Source organism: Lagopus muta, chromosome 1 (assembly GCF_023343835.1).
Source record: "Lagopus muta isolate bLagMut1 chromosome 1, bLagMut1 primary, whole genome shotgun sequence".
NCBI lineage: Eukaryota > Metazoa > Chordata > Aves > Galliformes > Phasianidae > Lagopus > Lagopus muta.
Window position 1 is genome coordinate 80,639,897 of NC_064433.1, and position 25,182 is coordinate 80,665,078.

The 25,182-nt window shown below is 46.5% G+C and overlaps 1 protein-coding gene across 5 annotated transcripts in view; it reads right to left on the reverse strand.

The window, feature by feature from the left end:
* Window positions 1–25,182, reverse strand: part of LOC125688130 (galactosylgalactosylxylosylprotein 3-beta-glucuronosyltransferase 1-like) — a 70,637-nt gene that overhangs the window by 24,778 nt on the left and 20,677 nt on the right. For 3 of the 5 annotated variants that reach the window (XM_048933753.1, XM_048933751.1, XM_048933752.1), the window contains exon 1: window positions 2,180–2,346. The exons of the other annotated variants lie outside the window; for them this stretch is intronic. The gene's annotated coding sequence lies outside the window, so the exon portion shown is untranslated. Of the gene's footprint in view, window positions 1–2,179; window positions 2,347–25,182 lie in introns of those variants that run through there. 5 annotated transcript variants of the gene reach the window in all.

Below are 25,182 nucleotides of genomic sequence, written 5' to 3' on the forward strand. Positions count from 1 at the left end.
TAAAGACGGGGTGGTCATACTGACAAGCAGCTCTGCATGTAGTCAAAGGAGTGCTCTCCATCACATGTGCAGAGCACCTGGAGGTCTCCAGATAGGGAGCTGTGGGGTAAGCCTAATGCTGATCACCAGAGAGACCAGAAGCACACAGGGCAGAGGGATGTGAGACTTTGCCAGGGCCCTGCAGTTGTGTTGGACCTGTTTTCCAGTCTGGTTTATTAGCACCTTGTTAGGTTTCCTCTTTCATAAGGAACAGTTAAGTATGAGGAGGAAGGGGACAAGTATCATCTTTCCTGCGTGCATACTGCAGAATAATGACAGAGCTTTCCCAGGGCAATTCTGCATGCTCAGTAAAGGGCATCTCTGGAGCCTATCAAATCCATCCTCCCTCACAGGCACAGGAAAGCTTGCAGCTCTCTGTTCCTCCCCAGCAGGGATGTGCAGGGTAGTGACCTTCATCAGGGACCGTGTTGGAAAAAAGGAAAGGAAAGCAGCCTGGGGGAAGGCTGGAGTGAATACACTCCTAATAGGTACAGCTTTGCTCTCAGGCACTGAGGACAGACAGATTCTGGGCTGCCCAGAAGCAGAATGTCTGCCTCCAGCGTGGCACAGGCAAAGAAAAAGGGTGCTGGGTACATGGGAAGCACAGCCTCGAGCTGCCCAGTGCTGCCTCAGATGCTCTGCTGGGAAGATGCCACAGAACAGCACTGAGTGCTGGTCATAGAGATGTTCCCAGCTCACAAAAAGCATGTGAATTTAAGGGCTGTATGATCTAGAAGTATTCTTTCTTGCATACATTTAGCTACACTACAGCTCTGTACAGCTCCCTAGGCAACAGTCATCCTAAACGACACTGTAACAAAATCCAAAGGTGCGGGAGCTTCACTTACTAAAAACCCTTCCCATGCGAGCAGGAGTCCCCAGTCCAGCTGCTTTGCTTTCTATCCCATGTCTTATGTTCCTTGCAAGTCAGGCTGAGGCCCTTCCCTGCAGCAGTGGCTGCGTCTCAACTGCACTCCCTGCCAGCTGCTTGGACCACTATGGAACTGCAAGGTTGCCTGAATGGTTTATCAATTATTACAATTATTATTAGTACTACACTGTGCGTCCCTCCAGCTGATGGCTTCCAGGAAATGATGGAGCCAGTCCTGCAGAGAGCTGTCCTGGTTGCACGCTGTGCTGCAGGGCACAGTGGGAAGGGGCTGGGTAGCAGACAGCTGTGATGCAGGCTGCCACACACAGCCCCTGCCTGGCAACCTCTCTGCCACCCTAGCCTCACCCCCAGCACTCACAGCAACCCGTCTCACTGCAGAGCAATGGCAGCCTCCCTGCTGCTGGAATCCCATCCTGCTGCTTTGTGCAGCCACCTCCTAACTCCTTATGTGGTCCCCATTCCCAGCTTTGCCCAAGGCTCTCTCACAGGGACAGATGGCACCAACCTCACTTTTCATTTTTTTTCACCAGATGAGATTTGAAGCCCAACTCAGGCAGGTGACCAGAGTAGCCTGCACCCTGCTGTACTCCCTGCATAGATGCCCTGTGCATGGAGGCCTCCTCTGCACGCAGGATGCCAAAAGCACCTGCAGAGGCTGCATCATTTGCACTCCACTACTTGCTGGTGGGGCTATGCGAGCTCCAAGTTGCAGCATGGCACTGATTGCCGGGCACTGCTGCTGTGCTAGAGATGCTCGTATTGACCTGCTGAGCCCTGTGTCACTTATCCCGAATGTGAATGGGAACTGCCCGTGCAGGCCAGTCAGAGGAGGTGCAAGGGACCAGCTTCTTCTCCTCACACCTGCTGGCTGAGGAGGGCTGCCTTTCCTCTCCCTGGAGCTGGAGCGACAGGAGGATGTGGGAATAAAGAGCCACTTTCCAACTCACCCAGCAGTACCCAATCCAACTCTACGCTCCTCATCCCCCGGCAGACACCCCTGCTATCCCGGCCCCAAATCCCGCTTGAAGGCTCGGCGGAAGGAAGCAGAGACGCTCCCTAGCCTCACCACCGCCGCCGGTGCCGGTACGCCGCTCGCTCCCATGGAGAATACCCCCGGTTCCTCCAGAGGATGCCCGAGGGAGGCGGGCGGCTGCGGAGACGCAACCCCTCGAAGGACCCCGACGCTCCCGGGACCGCAAGGTCACCCCCGCTCCCCGGCGCTGCCCGCAGCCCGCGGCGGGAGCTCACCTGGCGGTGGCGGCGGCGGGGCGGCAGCGCGGTACCGGGATGCCGCCGGCGAGCATCTCCCGCCGCCGGGCGAATGAGCCGCGTCCGTCCGTCCGTCCGTCCGTCTGTCCGTCCGTCCGTCCTGCGGCCGCGGCGGGCAGCGCGCCGGGACCGGCCCGACGGCGGCGGCGGCGGATCTGCCGGGGCCGCCCTCCGACGGCGGCGGCGACAGTAGCGGTGCGGTTACGCGCGGCGCGGAGCCGATTTAAGGCCACCCCGGCAGGGCGGGAGGGGCGGACGAGCGGGGCGGCCCGCCGGCGGCTGCAGCATCCCGCCGCGCCACCTTAAGCGCGGAGCGGGGGACAGGGAGAGCGCGGAGGGGGCGGCGAGAGCGGCGCCGCGCAGCGGGAGCGGAGGGAGTCGGCGGCGGGAGAGCCCCGAGCGGCCCCGCTGTGGCGGAGCGGGGCTGCCGGCCTCGGTGCGGGGCGGGCTGCCATAAGGAGGAGCCTCGGTGCGAGCTTTGCACCGGGCCCCGCGGCTCTGCCCTCTGTCCGGGTTCGGGGCTGCCGCAACCCCAGGGGGCTTCTGTCAGGATGCTGTGAGCGAAGGGCTTTGAGGCTTTTGCCCGGAAGGTGCTCCTTGAGCAGAACAGGAGGGCACCTGTGCGCGGGTGAGCTGACAGGGCTCTGCTAAGCTCCTGGAGCAGGTGCTGCCGAAAACACCTTGAGAAGGGAAGCAAGTGACATTTTGCAGTCCAAATGACATTTACAGTGTGCGACACTGAGGTGAACCCCATCTCTGCTCGCAGCTCATCACCTCCGTGGCTGCCATAGCACATGGCCGCTCCTGCCTGCCCTGCATCCAGGGCTGCCCTCACACACGTCTGAAGGCCACCTGTGCCCCCGCTGTGTGAAAACCCCACTTGAGCAATTCAGGCTCGGAGGAGTCCTGACTGCAATGCCTTGGGTTTAGGCAAACCCCTGAACAGACTGCTTTGTGTGGACACTGTGACTCTCAGGCCTCTTGGGAGAGGTGGATTCCGAAGGAGATTCGCCCCTGGGATCAAAAGAATGAGATGGGATCCCAGGGTCCTTCTGCCGCCTCCTGGCTGTGCACAGCCCTGCTGCCTGCATTCCTGGCTCCCCCTGACATGCTCTGCTATCCCAGGTCACCTCTTTCTCTCCATACCCACGCTGAAAGCACACCATGGTGTGGATTTCAGCCCTCAGATGGGATGCTAGTGGTCTCACCTGCCGAGCTCTGTTCCTATTTATTTGGCCTGATCCTGTGCTCACAGAGCCTGTTGAGCTACCTTGTGCCCTATCCCCAGGGATACTCATGCACCCACACGGAACCCCTTTTCTTCCCAGTCCTGTGAGCTCAGTGAAGCAAAGGCAGAAGGTAGGGAGGGATCAGCATGTCTCCCCAGCCCCAAAGCTGCAGTGCTACCTCTCTCCTCATTGTAAGCAGCCTCCCAGGGCACGTGCAGAACAAGCAGTACTCAATGCACAGCTCGCCAGCCTTTGAAGAGCCTGTGCTCCAGCAAAGCAGTCGGCAATTGCTGCCTTAAGAAAGCAGAAAAGCTGCTCTGCAAGCTCTGCAGTTTCATTTCTCTCCCCCTTGAAACACCAGAGCTGTAGTCTAATCAAGCTATTTCTGCGACAAGCCAGGGAGGAAAGAAAGGGAGATTGTTAGTGTTATTGCTATTTTTAAATACTTTGCTGGCTCTTGAATAGGATGATGATGGGGGCTGCTTAAGGACCCAGACAGAGACAGATTGATGTGTGCCGAATGCATCTGTCATGCTTCAGAAGGGAGGCAGCTCCTTTGGTAGCACAACTCCAAGGTGCAGCAAGGAACTGTGGTGAGGATGGTGGTAGATTGGGTTCTGAACTTGAAGGCACACAGTCAGCACTTGAAGGCAGCATCCCTTCTGAACCTGGGTGCTTTGGGTGGGAGTTCCATGTGCACCTGGAGGATGATGGACAATCCCGCATGCCATCCCTCTCAGAAAAGTTTTCCTAAAGGTAAACACCTATTTAGCTTTCAATCAATTTGTGAGCAGAGACTTGTATGCTGACTGTTGATTTCTGTAAGATAGCTTCAAAAAAAAAAAAAAAAAAAAAAGGCAGTCTCTACAGTCTCTATTAAAATGTCAGCCTTGAGAGTAGTCTTGATGATATTCTGTCAGTCTCATATCTGTTACATTCAATAAGGCTCTTCCACAGAAGTAAGCAACTGCTTTTATATAAGAAAATACCCTGCTTCTTAAGTGAGCTACCTACTGAAAGCACGCTTGATGCAGCCTTTGAAAGTGCTGCCTTGCAGCACCCATCTCACCGTGGACTCTTAACAGTGCACATGAATCACAAATCCAGAAGGATGCGAAGGGCCCTGCTTTCCACAACTGCCGTGCTGACAGCAATGTCAAGTCCTTCTTTCTCCAGCGACTGATCGTGACACATCCTTTGTCTGTATCCATGGGGAGGCGGAGGGAGGCCAGGGGTGGAGAACAGAGGCCGGTTGTCACCCAGCTCCTTGGCTATATGAGAAAGTGGCTTCTGTTTCTGAGCTCCTCTCTGCTCCGCGTCTTTCATCAACATCGAATTAAACAAGGCTTTCTTTTGTATGCTGGGAATGAATGGTCTGCATAAGGGTCAAATAGCACTGCCTGCAAAAGCTGAAACCTGTCTTTGCACAGCACTGGTTTGTCCTGGAGGCACACAGTCTCCATCGGTTGGATGTGCCCCAAAAGCAGGCTCCCTTCTGGCATCAGACACTTGGGGGCAGAGTCCAACATTCAGGAAGGAAAGGATGCACATTAAGGTTGGATTGAGATTCTCTTCATGGTTGGGTGGTGTCCAAATGTGGGTAACTGCTCCAGTTCTGATTTTTGGTCTTTAAATGAGAGGCAGCCCTAAATTCCTCGAGATTGACCAAGCTAGTTAAGATATCTCACAAATGCAGCAGAAGCTTTTGATCGCCCTCTGCTAGAACAGTATCTGCCTCCTGCTGCAGGTTATGGGCATACAGAAAGATACACACCATTCCTTTCTGCTACTCACTTGGTTTTTAATTCACCCAGTCTGGTGTCTGTGGTAGTCCCTTCAGCTATGCCAACTTCTGATGCCAGAGCCTTGCTGTGTTGGATAGCAGATTTTGGGCAGAGCCTTCCCCCCATTGGAGTTCTCAATCTGCTGTGAGAGCAGAATTTGTCACTGCAGATAAGTTAGTGGTGTTTAGCTTGCTTTGCAGCATGGTTTGCCTGAGCCCATGGATCTCTCCCTCAACAAGAACAATCTCCACCAGTCCAGTGAAGTCATAATTAGATTTCTGCTTTGATATTTCTTCTTCAGTGCATGTCACACATCACACTGCTTTCTGTAGATCTCCTGAGCACAGTTCAGGCCAAGCTGACTACAGCTGTGCTGAATGGCACTGAAAAAATAAAAAAATTAAATTGCATGCCAAAACATGCTATTGCCATGTGAAATCATCAGTGAGTAAATGTGTGCCCATGGACAAAACCAGGACTTGAGTCAGATAACAGGATGCTAATCAAAGGTTCTGTAGTAGTATGAAGAAGTCTTTGTGATTGCTGTATTGTGCTACGCTAGCAACTGGAAGGGTCACTGTGCTGAGGTTTTTGCTCAAGGCATCTCAACCTTTAAGCTGTCACTTTTGAGTGCTTATAATACAGGGCCAGGTAGGTCATTTTTGCAATGTGAAACTCCCTTTTCAGCCTTAAAAGAGAGCATTGCAAAGCGTTGCTGGGACAATGAGATGTGGAAATGTCAAAAAGGGGCTCAGAAAGCTTTTAGACTCCTGGGCAGTACTCTGCTTGCATTGTACTCGTGCCAATGGACTGCCTTTAAGATTAAGAAATCCCACTCAACTCGAAATGGATGGACAACCTCTCTGTGCAAAGAAATGAGATAAGATCCTGAGCAATTATATGGAATTCCCTTCCACTCTATCATCCTCCATCTGCTGACCTCATCTTTGCTCTGAAAGGGCCACTCTGTGTAGGCGACTCAAACAGCAAGTCAGTTGTTGGGCTTTCTTGGCTCTCAGCACCTCACCCACACAAATCCTGCCAATAGTAATTACTGTGATGCCTTCAGAGCTCCTTCCAGTGAGAAATACTGGGAGAGAAATGATGGGTGGGTGTAACGTGATATGTTGACACTGCACAAACCTCATATCCCCTCCTTCTTTTGGTCTCATCCACGATGAAAGGTCTCCTTGCTGTTTCTGTGCTTCCTGCATTACGGTCATGAATGTACAGATGCTCTGAGTCAGTGTCCATCCAGTGTGTGACAAGTGTGTGTCCCTATATCAGTGCTACACACCAAGTGAAGTTGGCATGAACTCTCCAAACAAGCCATGGTTCATCCTTCACCTGTCTTTATAGATGTAATATTGTCAGGCAGGACTAATCTTGTCAAGAGAGGATTTCTAAATGCCATTGACCTAAGGAGAACTGGTAATAAAAGAAAGAGTGCAGATCTAGTTTTCTGAGACTTGAATATACTGGGAAGTTGATTGAAATAGCAGTGGAATAACAGTTAGTGCTCTAGCTATGTTGTTTTAACTCTCTCATGTGCATAATCTATTCTGGAATAAGAGTAATTACTCCAAAGTAAAGAGAATTGCTTTTATTCTAGAACAGCATTTCCCTGAGGGTGAAATACACTAAGCAGAGAATGAACTGATTTTTCTTGCCTCACCAAACTTTGGATGCAAAAAAAAAAAAAAAGATTGTTTTCTGATCCTCATCATAATGAAAATCAGATTCTTTTGCAGCTTTTCAGAGAAAATAAATCATAGAGGTCAGGAAGAGCTCCCTAGCAGCCTGCTGATCGGTGTTTGTTATGGATAGGGGATCCAAACTTGAGGTCTCTTGAATATCTATGATTCATGGACAGTTATTCACCTAGAAATCCTGCTCGGAGAGAAGTGTCCCAAAAGCTCTTTCCTGCTATAAATGCGTGTTCTTCTCATGTTGCCTTGTTGAAAAGTGCTTGTCCTTGAGACAAGTTTCATCTTTGATAAGATCAGTTGGTATTTTCCAATGAAACACTGGCTTGTTAAAAAATTCATGACCAGCCTTAGTAGTATTAGCATAGATTTAATGGCATAATTATCTAACTATAGCTATGCTGGTCAGTTCCCTGAGGTACCAAAGCTCTAAGCTGTTTCTTTCTTTCTTTCTTTTTTTTTTTTGCATACGTGTGAGCTCAGATGATAATGCGAGTCGAGTAATCCTCTGCCACAAACGGCAGCACCCTTCCTGCAGATACCCATGCTTGTGGTGCTCAGTAGCACCAGGGAATCCTGCTTATGCCCCTGCAGCATTCTCTTGCTCTCCCTTCCACTCTCCCCATGCACACACTGCAATGTAGGACCCTCCCGAGGCTGCAGCACCACCTCTGATGTGCAGAATGCAGCCGCACCAGGACCTTACACTTCTTGCTCTCCGTCTGCAGCATTGCCAGCACCCGAGGCTGCTTACAGGCTGGTGACCTTGAACACTGAGCTCTCTTCCCTGATCACCAGCCCCAGCTCGCCTTTGCTCCCTCTGCCTCCTCCCGCTCCATGGGCACGCTCTGAGCTTGTTGAAGCATCTGCTGCCCTCTTGTTTGGAGCCTCGCGGTGCGCACTGCTGCCCTCAGCTAACTGTCAGTATTTATCATGACATCCCATTAGCATGATCCCCGCTAATGACTGTAAAAGATGCATCCATTTCCATTTTCTGAAGGGCTTCTGCTGGCTGAAAGCCAGCCGCAGGGTGAGGCTGGGGAGGGTAGTGGGGTGACAAGCCTTGGTAGTAGCAGAGCAAACAATGCACATCATTACCAAGTTTACCTCTCTCTGAGGGCTTGGAAGCTGTCAGCATCCTTCACCCATTCTTTTCCAACACCTTGTTGGTCAGAGTCTTGTTGATGTCCCTTCTGTCTGTCTGGCACCACACAGGAACTGGGGGGGTTGGTGAATCCTCTTGTCTGAGGGAGAGAGCTGGCCCGTGGGAGATGCTAGCAGCTCATTGGAAACTCTTCCATGACCCAATGCAATGCAGCCAGGTAACTTTCCTGGCACCGAGTTGGAAATGCCATTTCTCTCTCCGACTTATGCCAGTTTGCCTCCCTGCCTCCTTAGCAGCCTTGCCCTTTAGCTATTGATGAATAGCGGTGTTCCCTTTTGAACATCTATTATCCCACAGATATAGATTTCACTTCTGTAACACTTGCTGTAATTTTGACCTTCTGGTCCTCTGACTGGTCTCATCATTTTTCTCTGATCTCCAGTTCCAGAAATTGCCAGAAGTGCTACAAGCAAACAGCTGATGTAAACTCCTGTCGGAGTCAGATTGTTCCCTATCTTTTTCAGGCACCCAAAGCAACAAGGAACATTTTCAGCACATTCTTGTATTAAAACCTTCTGTTTAGTTGGTACTTTCTCTCCCTAGGACCTATGCTGTTACCAGAAACATTTCACATATCTTCTGTTTGCTGAGTATGTGCTAATAATATTTTAGCCTTGACTTTTTAAAATGAGTCCCATCTGGATGTTTCTTGCTGAGGTTTCCAATCTCTCTTGCTCTGTTCCTTGTTTGCTTTGGTCTTCATTATTTCATCCCCAAGGATGCAAGAAATGGTTCTGTGCTTCTCCTTTGATGTCTATCCTTGTCTTCACTTTTTCTACGCTCTCCTTCTGCATTTTAATTCATTGAGACATTCCTTGCTTATCCGAGTGGGTCTTATGCTGAAATGCCCAGTCTCCAATGAGCAAATCTGCTGTGTCCAGACAGCTCTGTGCAGTCAAGGAGCTGCTCTGTGTAGCTCCTCACCCATCTCTTCCCAGTGATCATCAGTGCTGTGGCATGCTGCTTCCCATCTCCTGCCAGCTAAGAACCCTACTGTCTGCTGTCACTGAGCAGGAGGAAGGGTTTTCTGAGGCACAACAGCAAATAAACTCAACCCAAACAAACCACAAAACAAACCCTAAAACAAGGGACGAAGCATAGAAATCGAGATGTTCAGATTCAGAATAAGGATAAAAAGAATAGATAGGCCTTTCCAATATGGTGTTTTACAGCCATCTCCTGATTTTCACTGCTGATGTGTCAGGCGGGTGCTGTGCATTATATGCTGTGACAGGGTGGTCTTGCTAAAAGCAAAATGGTGTGTGATGTTAGTGAGATATTCATGGTGCAGTGGAAGCTGTCTTGTCTTGCTTGTCTAGCTGAGCTTTGTGTGAAACTGATACGCTCTGATTATCTGTGATAATACGACCTGATGGCCAGAGGGAGCTCCATTACGCAGCACTCCAGCAGAAGAGCTCTGTGGGACTTGCTTAAATGCTTCTGAGAAGGTTGCAATGCTCTGATGGAAGACTATACTACTTCCAGGCTTTTCTCTTCCAAGTAAAATCATTTGAACGTCCTTTGGTCACCACCAGATGGATGAGTTGATAGAGAGGATGAGTAAGAATATACTTCTTATGCTTATATTTCTTCCCTAAGGAAGGGAGGCAAATGGAGCTCAGATGATTTTGTTTTACATCTCTTCTGGCTGGTGTGAGACTGCAGAGGATTCTGCAGGACTTTTCCATTTGATGTGCTGTATGGATGACAGCCTAAAACTTCCCAGACTTCAGTCCAAAACTAAACCCCAAACACTTTCACCGCAGTTTAGAGATAAGAGAGAGAAGCTTGTAGGGGAGAATCTCAGAAAAAAAGCAGGCAAGGCAGGCTGGCTGATAAAGCTCATTGGGCTGGCACTGAGGAAAAGCTTTGTTTTTGCTACCTGCGACTGAAGATAAAGTGCTTGGGCTGAGCAAGAGAGTGGAGTGTGAAGACTATGGGGTGAGCAGTCACAGGAGAATTTTTGGCACTGATTTACCATGACTGTGGCCCGAACAAAATCCCAGGAAGTTCATAATGTACATCAGACACTCCCTTCTTTTCTATTTGTAAGTAGAAGCTAAAATAAAGGTTTTTGGGAAAGGAGGAGAATGTGGCCAAAGGGATAGCTAGTGTCAAGTTTGGCAAAGTGTTTGTACCTGCAGGGCAGTGCAGGGTGTCAAAAGATGCATTTCTCCCCACAAATAGCCCTCCAAACCTCAGCAAAGAGAGAAAACAGCCCTGAGCAGAGGATAAGGCAAGATAGTTGGAAGTCAGTTTAGTCAGTTTTAAACAAAATAGCCAAATTGGGGCTGGCTATTGGTCTTCTTCGCCCAAATCTTCTCTCTGAAACATCCACTGGCTGGTTCTGAGATCCAGTACTTTGTGTGTGATGGTCACTGGGAAAATCAAAACTGAGTGCTCTCTGAAGTGGGAGCTATAGGGAAGGTGCTGAATTCCAACCTCCAACAAGCAAGACAATTTTAGGGGTAGAAGGTTGTTACTGGAGATCTATTTCTGAGTTTTTGCTTATTACCATGTCCCTCTGACCAATTTGCTGAATAAAGCCAAAAAGAAGGGAAGTAAATTAGATGGCAGAATGTCAATACACCTTTGATGCAATGAAAGAAGCCCTGAGCCCAGAGCCAATATTGATAAGCTCTGATTTTAGGAGACCATTTATAGCACAAATGGATATGACCGAAATAGGGCCGGGAGCAGTAGCCAAAAGAGCCTGTGAAGAACAGCATATTTTGTATTAGGAAGAAAATACGCCCTTGGGAGCCAGGGCACAGTGCTGTGTGGAGACTGCCTGGCAGCAACTCAGTTCTGCAGAGCCTTTGGGTCTCTGCTTGTTGCAGTGAGAGTCCAGCACTGCTTATACACACCTATAGAACACTGCTTATACGCACTTATAGAACAAGGTGCCTCAGGATGGAAAACGAAGCAGGAAGCCAATTAAAAAATGGTTATTCATGGGCAGGGTGTAATGCACGCACAAGGGGACCGTCCATTGATGTGCACTACACAGTGAGGGTGACAGTGATGACAGAAGGTTTTGGTTTCCCCAGAATTGCAGAGGTTCTGCTGGGAAAATGAAGGGTTAAGTGTGATGAGGGGAAGCTAATGACCCAGGACTTCTGTGTGGCCAGGTGGGGAAATGCCAGGCCAGAAGTGAATAGAGGCAGAAAATATTTGTGTTGTTTTCATGAGGAAATGAGAACAACTGGGATGTTATTCCAATTTATGCTTGAGATAAGGCTGATCACTATTCCTCAGGAGAAAATAAATCCTCTGCTTCTATGAAGCCAGAGCTAACGCTGGACTCTGCCAAATGCTATGCACACAGCTGAGGCATTGCTCTGTGTATCGCAGAGAGGGGCCATACAGTGTCATTGCCATGAAAAGGCATTACTGGATGCTGGCTGAGTCCCTCAGATTTCCCCTTCCCTTCACTGATCTTCCCCTAAATAACTCAGGGAACGAGCGGCTGTGGAGAAAATGTCGACTCTTGGGCTGGCAGCCTTGATGCAAGTGGCCAAAGCAGCCAGGTCTGGATGACATTAATCCTTTCAATGAAAGATTGCTGCAATAAATCGGCTTAAGGGGTGGCGAGGTCTGATGTATGAAGACAGTTTAAAACAACTAAATATGTGTACTTCAGCTTGCCTGAACGATTCACACCTGCCAAGTGACACCCACACATTTCATTGTGCACGTCAGTCTGCCCAAGCCCAGAAAGAAAAAGTGTGATTTTATTTTATTATTATTATTATTATTATTTGCTGATCCTCTTTATGCCCTTCTGTATGTCACCTCCCTTTTCCCACTGTCCTGAGATGGTCCCCATGCTGAGATATGGTGTTATCCAGCCAGGTAGAGTGATTTTGGGAAATGCCTACAGATCCATAATCCTAGGGCTTCTCAGGATACAATAGAAGGGAACTTTAGCCTCAGGAAGTGCTGTGCAGAAACTGCATGGTTTCTTACAGCCCCGAGCTTCTGGCACCAGAACTCCAGGATGGTTACTTCATTTCTCTCCTAGCCTTGTGATCCCTGCCTGGCCTCGTGTCCTGCAGCACTGCACTGTGTCTGCAGTGCCAAGGACCCATCTTCCCCAGCAGAAAGAGAAAAACTGCACAGTCATCTTCTTTGCTTGATCTGAGGTATGTGGGGAAGGATCTGACTCAGCATTTGGGGTTAGGCACTCCACCAAAACTGAAATAACTTGGGATGAATGCTGAAGGGTGATGCATTTGTAGGAATTTTAACCTGAGCAACACAGGAGCTGCATAAATACCATTCCCTTGGTCCCAGGCTGACAGCAGGTCGGGCTCCATCTCAAATAGGGCAGCTCTGAGAGGCCTGGCTGTAAGACAGGAGTGACGGTCCAGCAGCCTGGCTGAGCTCTCCATCAGTTAAACACAACTCAGCATTTGATTCTTCCCCAGAGACTTCATGCATCTGATTTCGCATCCTAAATAAGGTATCAAATATTAATGCAAAATATTACCTCTACCTTAGGGACTCACAAGCTGTTCTCACCAGCTTTTATTAAACAGGCTGGGCCTGCAGTTGCATTATTCTTCATACAAGAATGGATTGCATTTTCTGTGTCAGGGCACTGCTGTTTTAGAGCTCTGGAAGAGGGAATAGGAGAGAAAACAGTAATGAGGCAAAGAGATGATGGAAGAGAAAGCTATACAGGGAATGGAAGCTGGGGAGCAGGAGCTGGGGAAAGGATAGGAGAAAGGAATAAAGGTGTGTGAACTATTTCCAGGGAATGCAGCGGGACTGTATGTGATTAATAATTAGCTGTAAAGCAGAATTTCATTTTTTTCCCTTTAGCTTTTTCTATTATTTTCAAACAGGCTGCCCAGGGAGGTGGTGGAGTCACCATCCCTGGAGGTGTTCAAGTAGTTTGTAGCTGTGGGACCGAGGCACATGGCTTTGTGGGCGATGGATTTGATGGTATTAGTGGTCTTCTCCAACTTTTATGTTTCTGTGTTTCCTTTTCCTTCCCCTTGGCTCAGTGCAGTGAGATGGTGGCCCATCTGACCTGCAGGACCCAGCCCCAGTCCCTGCAGGAGCTGAGCTGCAACATCTGCCTGCCATGGTACATCGGTGCATGGTGGAGATTCCCCAAAATTTAGGCAATTCTCATCCTCCTGTGGTCCTTGCTATGCAGCCAATCTGACTCGATGACTGAAAAATTCACAAAATGTTGCTGAATGCTTTTGAATTAGAAGATGTGGCAGGACTCAGTGGCTGCATTTTGCTAGTCCTGCCTTGTATAAATACTTGTCCTGCTCACAGTGCTGTGCCATGGATGGCCTTATGCTCACATTTTGCTAATTTTTAGGGTTTGCTCCTCAAACCTTTACAGGCAACATGAAGGAAACACAGAATCATAGAATATCCTGAGTTGGAAGGGACCCATAAGGATTATCTAGTCCAACTCCTGGCCCCACACAGCACCACCCAAACTCCAAACCCTATGTCTGAGAGTGATATCCAAATGTTCCTTGAACTCTGTCAGCGTGGGGCCGTGCCCACTGCCCTGGTGAGCCTGTTCCATGCCCACCGCCCTCTGGTGCAGAACTGATATCCAATTTGAACCTCTCCTTTTGCAGCTTCAAGCAGCAGCACAGTGTTAATTTTGATTTTCCAGGCTCCCCATCTATTTCCACTGCAGCAGAAGGGACTGACGCCTTCACAGGTGGCAGGGCCAGACCCTCTCTTTACCTCTTGGAGATCACATTTTTACAGCACGGCTCATTTGACTGAACAAACGCAAATGCAATTCCTGGCTCTGCAGAGCTCTGGCTGAAAGGAATCGCAGTTTGATCAAGCAGCCTGACCTTTTGTGCTCTGCAGGTCTCACACATTTGTATTCAGCTGCCACGGTAATGACAGGAGAGAACGTCTGCTTGATAAAAGCATCTCTCTTTTTCAAATGAGTATTTAGTCTTGATTTAAAGACAGCAGGGGATGGGACATCCACATTTTACATCCATGACTGTTTCCTGGTTAACCTCCCACTCTGTTGGAATTCATGTCTCATCTCCTGTACGGATTTGTCCAGCTTCATCTTCCAGTCAGTGGGTCTTACTCCTTTTTTCCGCTAGATTAGAGAGCCCTTCAAGAACTGGCATTTTCTCCCCATGGAGGTACTTGCACATTGCAGCCAAGTCACTTTTCAGCCTTTTTTTTCTGTTGTTGTTGACAAGATGAACAGACAAAGCTGAGAGTCCTATAGGCAGCTCTCCAAAGATCTGTATGTATTTTCTTCCTTCTTTGCTTTTCCAGAATCCTTTTAGATGCTTCAACAGAATTGAACATGTTCTTCTAGACAAATGTCTCACTAGGAGTGTTACACAAACACACAATAACCTCTCCATTCCAGAGAAGTAAGAAACAATTTTCCTTGTACATTCAGGACTCTCATTACTCCCTTTCATCACATGGCAGTACAAGATGATCATCTTTATCTGCCTTAACCACCGCATCCTATTCAGTCAGTGTGTTCTGAGGCACTTTCAGTAGGAATGACTTGCAAGCTTTCTTCTTAACTTTGCACTGAACCACATAAAAATGCATTTTGTCTCTCAGTTCGTGCTTGCAATTGAATGCAATTCAGGGTCTGTGGCTGCCTTTTTCGTTATATTTACCACTCTGTCAAGCTTTATGTCTCAATAAACTTTACTGCCTGTGATTTTTTATTTACTTCCAGCCCATTAGGCATCGGGCCGAGTTCGGATGTGGGGCTGGATGAGACGCAGTCCCTGCCGAAGAGTTGTTCTTACTGACAACTCTTTTCAGAGGTCTTGCAGCTGTTTGTTCTTAACTCATTTATGATGTGCTTTAAGGATGTTGTAAATCATGACAGGTCTATTTTTTAATCAGAATATCATGCATTACTCAGTGAACAGAAGTCTTTGTGGTTATCCGTATCAGCTAAGCTTGCGAATCAAAAAAAAAATCACATCAGGTTTGACATGTTCTCTTGCAGTAAGAACACATTGATTGGCACTAATTATATTGCTACTCATTACCTTGTCAGCAACTGACATCTGGTTATCTGACCTACCATTACCTGGAACAAGCTGCTTGCAACTTTTGCTACATTAACAAAGCATTAGCCTTCTCGCAGTCTTCTGAGATGTGTTTGTTGTAGGCTACTGCCTGTAATCAATAGGTAGCACAGCACACTTATGGGGATCTTGGGTGCAAGCCTTACAGATTGGGAAACATTAGAACTTCCAACCTTAGAAGGTGACGTCTAAAATCCTCAGACATTAATAGCCTGGAAAGTAATTCTTCATCCCTTTATGGTGCTGCCTCTTTTTTAAAATAGAGACCGGAAGAAGTACTTAAGCTGCTCTTCTTTTTTCAAGTGTACATAAAAAAATATTTCCATTAGTTATAGACTCAAGCAACTGATTATTTTGTCCCTAATGCACTTAAATTTCTCTTTATAGCCCTCAGGTCTGCCAGTCCCATTTTCAACTTGTCTTTAGCTTCCTTTGTCAAGTTTCTATATTCATAACTTTTAAGTTATATTGACTATCACCTATTTCTTGATACAATTTAACTCATTACTGATGCATTCTTGTCAGTTTCTAATTGCTGCTTTGACTTTGCAGCTGAATGAGGATGATGAGCTCCCAGCCAAAGTATGCCTTCCCCTGATAGTGAAGTCATGCTTTTCTTTTTTCCTAACAAACTTCCATAAGACCTGCAAATTTTCATTCATCTTTCAGGCCTCATTTTCTCCAATGTAATTTCTCTTGTATTTTCCTTCTACTGCTCAGAAATTAGGTCTTTGCAACCATCCTGTTTGCCCACATTTAATGCAGCCATCTCACACTCATTATCATCTGTAATTTCAGGAACCTTTAAGCTCCATCAGCTCCAGCATATATCCTTAAATCAAAGCTCCTTAAAACAGCACTTTCATTTTTTCCCTTCTGCAGCAGGTATGAAGAAGAGAGCTAAAGGAAAACTCATTTTCTGGTTTGATTTAGTGGTCTCAGATGCCTCTGTACCAGCCTGCCTCCAGGGGTTTATTAGGTAACACGTTAATCCACATGCATTCAACATCCTTTAATTCTGTATTATCAATATCTCTAAATCAACTAATGATGTTTTTAATGCAGACAGCCACCTCCACTTCTTTCCTCCATTCACTTATTCCTGAACTGATTAAAACCATTGATTTTAACAGTCTAGTCATGCAAATCGTCCCATCAGCTTTCAGCCAAGAGCACTATTTCATGGTAGCCCTGTGTGGGGTGCGTGTTAGACACCGTGTAGGGTTGGAGTTTGGATTTGGCTTAGGGGTTAGTGTTTGGAGAGAGAGGAAGTGCAGACTCCCCTTGTGAGAGTGGGGTTGTGAAAGGGCTGCCAAAGGAATTTGTGGGCTTCCTTTTCCAGGAGCAGCTGAAACGTTTCTTCCCATCTCTGCTGCAGTGTCAGTACAGTTTATTTGTGATGAGCTGAGCTTAATGTTTTTTTAAGCTCTATTTTTTTTCTTTCTGCACTATGTGGCTAGTATCTTAGAGTGTGGAGTATGTGGTCTGATACCAAAACTGTATGTAGAGCTTCCTTGTCTTGCAGCAGTGCGACAGGCTGCTTTTGGAGGTGGATTGCTCCTTTACCTACCATTACCATAAAAATGACTGCATTCGAAATTGGCATCTGTCAAATCTGTCCCTCTTCAGCAGGCTCATGATGTGGTATTTGTTGCCAAGAGAACACAACAAAAAAAGCAAGGTAAAAAATATTTTTGCTTTTTGTCTTTACAGCTGCAGAGAGGTTTGTGGAAAAGTCCATGGGAAAGGTTTGTACTTCAACCTGAAGATGACGAAATAGAGTCCTGAGTGCAGCTGAGTCCATGCAACTGCTTAGGCGAGCAGGGAGTCTCTCAGCCTGTAGTCATAAGGAAAATCAGAACAGTTCCCTCCATGCTCCAGCTGAATGTCTATCTTGCCTGAGCTGCATTCCATCTAAGTTAAATTTTGCAGGGTTCACTGAAACTGAGCACGCGGTGCTGGCCATGTTAGGTGCGTAGCTGGCTAGCAGAATAATTGATGAATCTCTCATATTCCCAAGGGTTTTTCTGGGTTAGTGTGTTAATTCATACAGGCCGGGGCTTCAGAGGCACATGAGCAATTGTCCATCAGAACAGGATATCACTTCTGTAGCCTTCATGAGGCACTGGTTGCCAGGGATGTTTGCTGAGCGGGGAACAGGCAGAAGAGAGAAAAATTTTTGCTGCGAAGGACATCAAATACCAAATAATAAATCTGAGATGAAAGCTCTTGCAATGCTGATAGACATATGCATATAGATAGAGTGACAATATGGAGGAGGATGCTTTGAAACTCAAAATGAGATTACAGTTTTGGTATAATCCCTTGAAAAATTTCTTGGCTTTATAAAAAGAAGCAGTCCCACAGATCCTGGGGTCTTGCACCTCATTTTTTAGTCTTTGGTGAGACGAGTTGACTCAGTGGACAAAAGGTTCCCAACACACAGCAGAATCCTCCTGCGGCAGGCTGCAGGGGAGAGAGCTCATTGCTCACATTTCTTGGTGTGCCTCCAGCAGCGGCCAGCAGGGAATAAAGCAAAGGATCTAAACATTAAAAACAAACAAACAAAAAACTCCCTAGCACAACAGGTTCCTCTGTCAGAAACTTGCACTGTTATCACTCAGTGCAACACCTTAGTAGTTTCTCACTGGCATCCAGTTGCCAAGTACCAGCACTTGTGTCACCCTGGGCTGAGGGAAATCTCAGGTGCCTGCTCCAATGCAAATCATTCAGGAGATGCTTGGTCACCCGTCAGCTGAGTCAAGCATTTAAAACAGAGTGCATCAGGGGAAGGGACACATCAGCTGTTCCCTCAGCCTTTGGTACTGCTGCCTGCCTGATAAAAGAGAAGAGGAGCTCGGCTCCACCTGAACAGCATTAATCATGGCTGGATTGTCAGCAATACTAGAGGCAAAAAGGTTTAACAGTAGTGTGCCTGAAGAGAAACATATTTGTCAGAGAAGCTCAGGGCTCCCGTGGCAGGAGCAGGGGCTTCTGCAGTGAAACCCTGAGTTGCCAGGTGCTGCCACGTTGCTGCTCCCTTTCCTGACCCCCAGAATCATGGGGTCATGATGTGCAGGCAAGACTATAGAAACACACACACACAAAAATCATTGCATTGAATTGCAACACGGCTTGGTGGTGCTTATGGAGCAATCTTGCAGAGAGTGATCTCAGGACATGGGTACCACCATTCACACTACTTTAGCTCTGCACAAAGCACAACCCTCTCCGAGCCTCCTCGTGCAACAGCACTTCGTGCCTGCAGGACTGAACTGTCAGGATTTATTCTGCCAGGCTCAGAGATAATATGACAAATTTGCATTTTCAGCTAGGTTGTGAAAATTGCCCCACTTCCTGCAGCATGTAGCATTGCTTTGCTCTGTCAGGAGTGGCTCCATTTGTTTCAGCAGGACAGCTGAGGGAATAAGATATTATTCATCATGAATTAAAAAAAAAAACCTGCAGATAACACTTTAGGAAACTAAGAGAAGTAAATTCTCCCATGGGTCAGATGTTCAGCCTACAGCTGAGAGAACCATGAATATCACAGAATCACAGAGTGGTTTGGGTTGGAAAGGAGTCCACCTAGCCCTTATCCCCTACTGTGAGCAGAGTTGCCACTCACCAGACCAAGCTGCCCAGGGCCCCATGCAGCCTGGCCTTGAGAGCCCCCAGGGAATATGACCAGACATTTGGCTTGCAATGGGGCAAAATGCTGCATGGTGTTATATCACACAGGCGTTGCTAATTAGCCAGCAGCAAAATTCTGTAGCTAGATGTGTAATTATTTAGGAATATAGAAATGCAAGAGCTCTCCAAGGTGACCCAGTCCAGCTTCTGCTAACAGAAGCAGCTCTACCACAGTGCTTCTAAACTGATCAAGTGCCAGGTAGCAGCGTGATTGCCCCTGCCTCCCTTGGACCCACACTGTGTGAAACCAAAGACTGATATTTTTGGAGGAATCATCTCACTGAGCCATATGTGTCACAGGTCCTAAACTAGCTCTCCCTAACAATCAGGTCATTGAAAAACTGTGCTCCATCACACTGTTAGATGGAAACAAGCAGGCAGAGGGAGGAGGAAGGGTGCATGTGGGTAGGAATGCTTATTAAAACCTAAGTTTGTGATGGCAGTGTTCATTCTGTGATGGCTTGTGCTGACTAGTCAGTCTGAATCCTGAGTGGGTGCTTACTGTCTGTACATCTATCTGCAAAGCACACAGGCTGTATTAATTGTCAATTATTACAATAATATATAATAAATCACTTCAAAAATGATACAGGCTGGGGATTTTCAGTGTTTGACTTAAGGGCAAGTGTCCCAAGAAGTGTCAACTCCATTTCTCCTGTTCCATTTGCTGTGTTATATTCCCCTAATCTAACAATTCTTTTGTTTCTTCTTTAAGCTAATGGCTCTCATCCTTCTCAATCTTTCTTCATCGGCAGCCTCCCAAGCAGACAATCATTCATGTCACCGTCCTGTGAACTTCTTCCATTTCTACCACAACTGCTCTGTGGGCTGGTGACCAGGACCAAGCACAGTATTCTGAGTGAAAGCACATTATTGATTTATCGAATGGCTTTATATTTTCAGTAATCTCTTTCACACACACTTTCTCGCGAGTGATGCCAGAAGAGTAAATGGAAAAAAAATGCATTTCAAATACACTGAAATGGAAAATCTCCAGTACAATCTCTTCTTTCCCCCTGGAAAAATAGCACGTCTGACATCACCTCTGTTGCAGAAAGTGCACATCCATCTTAGTTTTTCAGAGCTGAACTTTTGACTTTCAGGTTGACTTTCGAGAATGTTGGTGTTTATTTTGTTACTGCACATTTTCAAAGTACTTGTATCTTATTTATAGAGGCAGAATTCAGTTAGCTGAAAATGTGGATATCTTATATTAGGTTGAGATATGCTGAAGGTAAGGATGCTGAAGGACTTTTCTTTGCCAATAACCGTTCCTGTAGGTGGAATTTACCATTAAGCATCTGCTGCTGTTTTAACAAAGGATTCTTTTTTTCACATAAAATATATGGGTCATCTGTAACACAATATCTTATAAATATGGTGGCATAAAATATATATACCAAAACTGAATTCCTGAAATCAGGCCTAGAATACATACCAAGGCACTTAGATCAGGTATTAGAAACCTCTTTTTCTCTAGGGTCTTTGTTTTGAGATGTTTGTATGAGAAATAATCACTCCTTTGCATATATCAGCCCTTGGAATGGATCAGTTCAGCAGGCTGAAGGTTTGTTATGCGCTGAAAATCGTGCCATGTCTTTTGGAAAAAAAAAAAAAAAGCAAGAATTTATAGGAAGTCAAAAGTAACTGATTCCAGGCAACCCCAGGTATTCTCTTCTCTGCCAGCTCCTGGATCACTAAACATTGCACTTAGACTTTAAGATACGTTTAAGTAGCTATGTTTAAGATATTTAGGTGTGGGGGGCAGGCTCCTTGTGCCCCTAAGACAGCAGTGAAGGTGCCCTCAAATGCATGGTAGGACTGGATGCTAGCAGCCTCCCTGCTGACTCTGAGTTTTTCTGCTCTGTTAAGGACTTAAGGATGAAGCTTCTAGACATACAGACACTTAGATTCTATATGTCTTGGCATATGCCAGCGTAGATAAAAGAGCACACAGCCATGCGCTGAAGCTCCTGCTAAAGCAATTGAGAAGAAATAAATGAAAAATGTAGCTGTTGTCATTATAACCAAGTGTCTTCTAGGCAACAAGGATCGTATTCACTGGCAGGAGACCAATCTCATGGAGTGCTTAATGAACAGGCAGCAAGATGACTTTGCATCCACCTCACCACCAATCACCCTCTCCAGTGTCCAGTACTACAGTTTCTCAGAGCACAGTCACATCGCTTGGTCCACTAACCAATTCAGGGTTTAGTCATACTGAAAACAGGCAGCTGTGGGAATGATGACACTTAGACCTAATTTCCTTTTTTTGGCTACTGAACTTGTTGCTACTGGGAGAACAGACCCAATCCTGTAGTCCACAAAATGAACATCAGGGATTTGCAGAGCTTTACTGCTCACTTGTGGCACTATGTGTTAGACACGTCTCCTATACACAAGAATCTTCCCCAGATCCTTATATTACAATGTACTTGCAAATGCAAAATACTAATAATTAACATTGAAGGTATCTTTGGAGATAAGAACAGTTGTGCTTCTGAATGCAAACTGCTCACAGCACACATGTGATGTCAGCCCTCCTATCAGCAAACAGCGGAGGTGATTAGGAGACATAGATCCACAACATGATGTCTTAGGAGGTTAGGGCTCCATGCAGATACCTGCAGATCAAATAGCATCTCAGAAAGTCTGCCAGACACATGGCATTTCATAGTGACATGGAGAGATGCTCAGTCTGTTATTTGATCTTGCTTATGTTTATCACGAAAGAAGCTGAACACACAACAGTAAATGCCAGCAAATCCTGTCATGAGGCAGCAGGGTACTTATCCAGCAGAGGCACTGCTCTCTGAACAGCTCTTTCAGCTTCACATTCTCCTGCTATTATCAGATGCATAAAAGATGTGTGGAGGATCTGGTTCAGATTGTTAACCAGGAGATTGATGGGTCATGTGCAAGTGTCCATCCTTGGAGATCTGCAAGATCAGATGGGACAAAGCCCTAAGCAACCTGGTCTGACCTCACAGCTGACCCCGCTTGGAGTAGGAGGTTGGACCAGACAATCTCCTGATGTTTTTTGGAAGAGTAGGGTGCATTATCTTACAGTCTACAGCTCAGTCAGAGCTACCAGATCCCGTTGCCAGGGTCCCAGATCAGTGCTCAGATGCCAGAACATCTTCAAAGTGCAGCATACTTTCTCAGCTGACTTAAGGCTTGCTGTTAGTTTCAATCTTTGCAGTGTACATTTTGAAAGTGTTTTGCAGTCAACGAAGCCAAAGCTCTAGAAAAAGAATATCAACGTGGGGTCCTTGGCTGTGATAGTCACAGGCAAAGAGGAGAAGAAAACTGATGGACAGTAACTACAACCTCCATCATTTTACCCAAGACCATTTACCATTCATTAGGGCCAACAAAATTAGGTCACTGCCTTCCACATGTGACCTTTTCTCATAAATGTACAACTTTCATTTTTTCCCAAAGTTTCCCACTCTCTCGACTTTCTTCCCTTTTTGTGTGAACACTGAGGCATAATTTCTGTTTCATTTCCTGTGGAACATCTTTCTTCAATCATATCAAACAATTTCATTTCATTTCGGTTCTAATAGAAAGGTGTTCATTTGTTCTAATACCCCTTCCTCAGCCCAGACAAACAAAAAAATTGGAGAATAATTAAGTGTGTTTTTATTTATTTACTCTGAACAACCAAAGTCTCTAAGAGAACAGACTTTTCTCATGAGCATCTGTTCCTTTAAAAACTCAGTTTTTGCCCAGAAGAAAAGGAAAAGCAGGCCTGTGATGAACATACTAGCAACTTACTCTAAATACAATAATAAATGAAGACCTCTGGAAGCAAAAATAACCAAACAGCCTTCTAAAGCTGCCTGTATTTTGTGTACTTGTACCAGATAGCTGCATATGTTGGCTTTTCATGGACTGGTGAACTCAGCATGCTGCCAGTCCTCCATGAGATACTCTCCCATCTTCAGCTTAGGGCTCCTGTGTTCTTAAAACTGCAATACCATGGTAGGACTCCCTGTGTGAAAGGCTGCCATGCACACGGGGAGTATGTATATTCAGAAATCAGGTTAACAACTGCCTATAATAGTACCCTGCATTGCCTTTGTTAAGCTGATTGTCGCTGAAAGATGTCAGCCTGACAATTACTGAGACTGAAAGCCTCTTCATCTTCTACAGGGTAGATGACACCCAGGCTGTGGGTGGTGACAGCGACAGGTCTGGCTGACAGCCCCAGTTGAAGCCAGGTAGCCAACCAGGTCCGGGATCCACCAGGAGGAGCAGCAGAGACACGGCTAGGCACAGGTCTGCAAACAGGGCTTTCTGCAGTGCAGAAACAGCCCTCCAGAAATACAATTCTCTGAGTCAGGGCAGAGCTGAACACAGGTATGCAGGCAGCACAGACCTGGAGCTGTATTTAAGCTCAGGCCAGGGCTAACAGGCAGATGGTGTGTGTGGATGGAGGGCCCTGGGTGAGCTGGATGGAGTAAGTAAGGTCTTTGAATGCCCTCTGGGCCTGGGAGATAGAAGGTCGTAAGTATGGGAAGCACCGTTAAGCAGAGAATATGAGTGCAGAATCAGAGAGAGCTGGCTCCAACCACTCTGTGAACCAGTGCCTTAGGGCAAGTGGGAAGTGATTACCTCACTTATTATTATCATTATTATTTATTTTTTTAAAGAAAAGATAACTTTTAAATTTGTGCTGCAATATGTGGGCACAAAGAACACACATCGTTCAGTCAAACAGCTCTGCATTCAGCAGAGTGGACCAAGGTATATTAGGGGGATACTGAGAGCAAGGGGAGGTGAGGAGGTAACCTGTGCAAAAGAGCAGAGTGTGTAGGGATAACCAGCAGGTGAAAACTACTGTAGCAAGCAGTTGTCATGTGTCATGGTCCCAAGGGACCATCAGCTGGGGTCAGAATGGCATTCCTATCTAATTATACATGAAAACACGGGCTGCATTGTCAGCAATTATATGGCATCTTAGAACAAATCTTTTTGATCATCCTTAGGGAGACGATGCCATGACAGATGATGAATAGAGCTGCCCTAGCACACAGACTTCCACTATTCCCCAGGCTCTTTGGGATTTGCCAAGCACCATCCCCCAGGGAGAATAAGCTTGCTGGAGCCCTGTCCCAGTGGAATGTTTTGGGGATGTGAGGTGTGAAGATAAGGCAGCAGTGGGAACTACAACAATCAGGAGGATCTTTTCTTTTCTCTGGAAACGTTAATATTAAATTCTGTGGCCAGCCCCTGGAGAAATGTGGCATACCGCTGTCTCCTAGCACACCCTGCACACACTTTCTGTGTTGTTTGCACTTGAGAAGGAGACTTAACCAGCAGATGCTACAGAAAAGGGAATTGCTGAATGTTTATTCAGATTCCACACAGCTGCTCAGCTCTAATGCTCCCCCCTCTCTTTTGTCTCTTATTCATGAGCACTGTTGTGAATGGAGTTCTGCCTGGCCTGTAGGATTTGGGACACAGCTGTGGCAGCATGATTTTGTGCACGGAGAAGGAGAAATCATGTCATTAAAAGGACTCTGATACGCAGCTCAGGAGCAGGAAGGCACAGCGCATTGCTGTGCGAGGCAGCCACTTACACACCCTGAACAGAGAGGGGAGAGAGCTGCAGACACATCCCACGGATTGAAATTTATTTGCCTGAACCATTCATGAAATAATTACTAAGAGCAACAAAAAGCAAAGTCTGTTTGCTAATGATTCATGAGCTAGATAAAGGGCTGAATTAGTCAGATAATTTATTTGTAATAATAATCTAGCCAGCCGTAATTAGAAAGCTGGATGGAGTGATCTAGAAAGAGAAGGGAAGCATTCCCTTCAGCACACAACCTTCCAAGAGAGTACTCGTATTTTTTAGCAGCAGCATTTCCAAAAGCCTGTAAATTTGCCAGCCTTTGTGCAGGATAGATCTGGTGGAAGCCCAGGAACCAGGATGTTTTTTATTTTGGTGTAGGGATCCTTTCCTTTCTTGGCCTTGGTCTGTTTGAGCAGTTGGTTCTATTCCCAGTGGCTTTTGGGTGTAGATCAAAGTGTTGCAGAAATCACTTTCAAGCTAAGCAGAGAACATTTGGAATTAAATCAGCTTCATTTTAAGGGAGTTAAAAATTTTCTGGTGAGAAAAAAAGTTTTCTGAAGTACAGTAGCTAATTATGTTCCTTGAAAATTTTCCCAACTGCAGTTGAAGTCTTCTCTCCAACTTTTCAACCACGCAGCCTGAGACAAGGATTGTCCCTTGGGTGAAATACCCTCCTCTGGAAAGCCCATGATGAGCATCTGCTTAGAGAATTTGTGGACGCCCCATCCCTGGAGGCATTCAAGGTCAG